This window comes from Salvelinus fontinalis, chromosome 1, assembly GCF_029448725.1.
Source record: "Salvelinus fontinalis isolate EN_2023a chromosome 1, ASM2944872v1, whole genome shotgun sequence".
Taxonomy (NCBI): Eukaryota; Metazoa; Chordata; class Actinopteri; order Salmoniformes; family Salmonidae; genus Salvelinus; species Salvelinus fontinalis.
Genome location: NC_074665.1, coordinates 93744729 through 93750728, shown reverse-complemented (window position 1 = coordinate 93750728; position 6000 = coordinate 93744729).

Below are 6000 nucleotides of genomic sequence, written 5' to 3'. Positions count from 1 at the left end.
TTACATCATACAGTACAGTAGACTGTTACATCATACAGTAGACTGTTACATCATACAGTACAGTAGACTGATACATCATACAGTACAGTAGACTGATACATCATACAGTAGACTGTTACATCATACAGTAGACTGTTACATCATACAGTAGACTGATACATCATACAGTAGACTGATACATCATACAGTAGACTGTTACATCATACAGTAGACTGTTACATCATACAGTAGGCTGTTACATCATACAGTAGACTGATACATCATACAGTAGACTGTTACATCATACAGTAGACTGATACATCATACAGTAGACTGTTACATCATACAGTAGACTGATACATCATACAGTAGACTGATACATCATACAGTAGACTGATACATCATACAGTAGACTGTTACATCATACAGTAGACTGTTACATCATACAGTACAGTAGACTGTTACATCATACAGTAGACTGTTACATCATACAGTAGACTGATACATCATACAGTAGACTGTTACATCATACAGTAGACTGTTACATCATACAGTAGACTGTTACATCATACAGTAGACTGATACATCATACAGTAGACTGATACATCATACAGTAGACTGATACATCATACAGTAGACTGATACATCATACAGTACAGTAGACTGATACATCATACAGTAGACTGATACATCATACAGTAGACTGATACATCATACAGTACAGTAGACTGATACATCATGCAGTAGACTGTTACATCATACAGTAGACTGATACATCATACAGTAGACTGATACATCATACAGTAGACTGATACATCATACAGTAGACTGTTAAATCATACAGTAGACTGTTACATCATACAGTAGACTGATACATCATACAGTAGACTGATACATCATACAGTAGACTGTTACATCATACAGTAGACTGTTACATCATACAGTAGACTGATACATCATACAGTAGACTGATACATCATACAGTAGACTGATACATCATACAGTAGACTGTTACATCATACAGTAGACTGATACATCACACAGTAGACTGATACAATCATACAGTAGACTGATACATCATACAGTAGACTGTTACATCATACAGTAGACTGATACATCATACAGTAGACTGATAATCATACAGTAGACTGATACATCATACAGTACAGTAGACTGATACATCATACAGTAGACTGATACATCATACAGTAGACTGTTACATCATACAGTAGACTGTTACATCATACAGTAGACTGTTACATCATACAGTAGACTGTTACATCATACAGTAGACTGATACATCATACAGTAGACTGATACATCATACAGTAGACTGTTACATCATACAGTAGACTGATACATCATACAGTAGACTGATACATCATACAGTAGACTGTTACATCATACAGTAGACTGATACATCATACAGTAGACTGATACATCATACAGTAGACTGTTACATCATACAGTAGACTGATACATCATACAGTAGACTGTTACATCATACAGTAGACTGATACATCATACAGTAGACTGATACATCATACAGTAGACTGATACATCATACAGTAGACTGTTACATCATACAGTAGACTGTTACATCATACAGTAGACTGTTACATCATACAGTAGACTGTTACACCATACAGTAGACTGATACATCATACAGTAGACTGATACATCATACAGTAGACTGTTACATCATACAGTAGACTGATACATCATACAGTACAGTAGACTGATACATCATACAGTAGACTGATACATCATACAGTACAGTAGACTGATACATCATACAGTAGACTGTTACATCATACAGTAGACTGTTACATCATACAGTAGACTGATACATCATACAGTAGACTGATACATCATACAGTACTGTAGACTGATACATCATACAGTAGACTGTTACATCATACAGTAGACTGTTACATCATACAGTAGACTGATACATCATACAGTAGACTGATACATCATACAGTAGACTGTTACATCATACAGTAGACTGATACATCATACAGTAGACTGATACATCATACAGTAGACTGATACATCATACAGTACAGTAGACTGATACATCATACAGTAGACTGATACATCATACAGTAGACTGTTACATCATACAGTAGACTGATACATCATACAGTAGACTGATACATCATACAGTAGACTGATACATCATACAGTACAGTAGACTGATACATCATACAGTAGACTGTTACATCATACAGTAGACTGTTACATCATACAGTAGACTGATACATCATACAGTACAGTAGACTGATACATCATACAGTACAGTAGACTGATACATCATACAGTAGACTGATACATCATACAGTAGACTGATACATCATACAGTACAGTAGACTGATACATCATACAGTAGACTGATACATCATACAGTAGACTGTTACATCATACAGTAGACTGTTACATCATACAGTAGACTGATACATCATACAGTAGACTAATACATCATACAGTAGACTGATACATCATACAGTAGACTGATACATCATACAGTACAGTAGACTGATACATCATACAGTAGACTGATACATCATACAGTAGACTGTTACATCATACAGTAGACTGTTACATCATACAGTAGACTGATACATCATACAGTAGACTGATACATCATACAGTAGACTGATACATCATACAGTAGACTGATACATCATACAGTACATTAGACTGATACATCATGCAGTAGACTGTTACATCATACAGTAGACTGATACATCATACAGTAGACTGATACATCATACAGTAGACTGTTACATCATACAGTAGACTGTTACATCATACAGTAGACTGATACATCATACAGTAGACTGATACATCATACAGTAGACTGATACATCATACAGTACAGTAGACTGATACATCATACAGTAGACTGTTACATCATACAGTAGACTGTTACATCATACAGTAGACTGTTACATCATACAGTAGACTGTTACATCATACAGTAGACTGATACATCATACAGTAGACTGATACATCATACAGTAGACTGTTACATCATACAGTAGACTGATACATCATACAGTAGACTGTTACATCATACAGTAGACTGATACATCATACAGTAGACTGATACATCATACAGTAGACTGATACATCATACAGTAGACTGTTACATCATACAGTAGACTGTTACATCATACAGTAGACTGTTACATCATACAGTAGACTGTTACATCATACAGTAGACTGATACATCATACAGTAGACTGATACATCATACAGTAGACTGTTACATCATACAGTAGACTGATACATCATACAGTAGACTGTTACATCATACAGTAGACTGTTACATCATACAGTAGACTGATACATCATACAGTAGACTGTTACATCATACAGTAGACTGATACATCATACAGTAGACTGTTACATCATACAGTAGACTGATACATCATACAGTAGACTGATACATCATACAGTAGACTGATACATCGTACAGTAGACTGTTACATCATACAGTAGACTGATACATCATACAGTAGACTGTTACATCATACAGTAGACTGTTACACCATACAGTAGACTGATACATCATACAGTAGACTGATACATCATACAGTAGACTGATACATCATACAGTAGACTGTTACATCATACAGCAGACTGATACATCATACAGTAGACTGTTACATCATACAGTACAGTAGACTGTTACATCATACAGTAGACTGTTACATCATACAGTAGACTGATACATCCTACAGTAGACTGTTACATCATACAGTAGACTGTTACATCATACAGTAGACTGTTACATCATACAGTAGACTGATACATCATACAGTAGACTGTTACATCCTACAGTAGACTGATACATCATACAATACAGTAGACTGATACATCATACAATACAGTAGACTGTTACATCATACAGTACAGTAGACTGATACATCATACAGTAGACTGATACATCATACAGTAGACTGTTACATCCTACAGTAGACTGCTACATCATACAGTAGACTGATACATCATACAGTACAGTAGACTGATACATCATACAGTAGACTGATACATCATACAGTAGACTGATACATCATACAGTAGACTGATACATCATACAGTAGACTGTTACATCAGAGTACAGTAGACTGATACATCATACAGTAGACTTTTACATCAGAGTACAGTAGACTGATACATCATACAGTAGACTGTTACATCATACAGTAGACTGTTACATCATACAGTAGACTGATACATCATACAGTAGACTGTTACATCATACAGTAGACTGATACATCATACAGTAGACTGTTACATCATACAGTAGACTGATACATCATACCGTAGACTGTTATATCATACAATACAGTAGACTGTTACATCATACAGTAGACTGTTACATCATACAGTAGACTGATACATCAGAGTACAGTAGACTGATACATCATACAGTAGACTGATACATCATACAGTACAGTACACTGATACATCAGAGTACAGTAGACTGTTACATCATACAGTAGACTGATACATCATACAGTAGACTGTTACATCATACAGTAGACTGTTACATCATACAGTACTGTTACATCATACAGTAGACTGATACATCATACAGTAGACTGTTACATCATACAGTAGACTGTTACATCATACAGTAGACTGTTACATCATACAGTAGACTGATACATCATACAGTAGACTACTACATCAGAGTACAGTAGACTGATACATCATACAGTAGACTGATACATCATACAGTAGACTGTTACATCATACAGTAGACTGATACATCATACAGTAGACTGTTACATGATACAGTAGACTGTTACATCATACAGTAGACTGATACACCATACAGTAGACTGTTACATCATACAGTAGACTGTTACATCATACAGTAGACTGTTACATCATACAGTAGACTGATACATCATACAGTACAGTAGACTGTTACATCATACAGTAGACTGTTACATCATACAGTAGACTGTTACATCATACAGTAGACTGATACATCATACAGTACAGTAGACTGATACATCATACAGTAGACTGATACATCATACAGTAGACTGTTACATCATACAGTAGACTGTTACATCATACAGTAGACTGATACATCATACAGTAGACTGAAACATCATACAGTAGACTGATACATCATACAGTAGACTGATACATCATACTACTGTAGTAGACTGATACATCATACAGTAGACTGTTACATCATACAGTAGACTGTTACATCATACAGTAGACTGATACATCATATAGTAGACTGTTACATCATACAGTACAGTAGACTGTTACATCATACAGTAGACTGATACATCATACAGTAGACTGATACATCATACAGTAGACTGTTACATCATACAGTAGACTGTTACATCATACAGTAGACTGATACATCATACAGTAGACTGTTACATCATACAGTAGACTGATACATCATACAGTAGACTGTTACATCATACAGTAGACTGATACATCATACAGTAGACTGTTACATCATACAGTAGACTGATACATCATACAGTAGACTGATACATCATACAGTAGACTGATACATCATACAGTAGACTGATACATCATACAGTAGACTGTTACATCATACAATACAGTAGACTGATACATCATACAGTAGACTGTTACATCATACAGTAGACTGTTACATCATACAGTAGACTGATACATCATACAGTAGACTGTTACATCATACAGTAGACTGTTACATCATACAGTAGACTGTTACATCATACAATACAGTAGACTGTTACATCATACAGTAGACTGTTACATCATACAGTAGACTGTTACATCATACAGTAGACTGATACATCATACAGTAGACTGTTACATCATACAGTAGACTGTTACATCATACAGTAGACTGTTACATCATACAGTAGACTGTTACATCATACAGTAGACTGTTACATCATACAGTAGACTGATACATCATACAGTAGACTGTTACATCATACAGTAGACTGTTACATCATACAGTAGACTGTTACATCATAC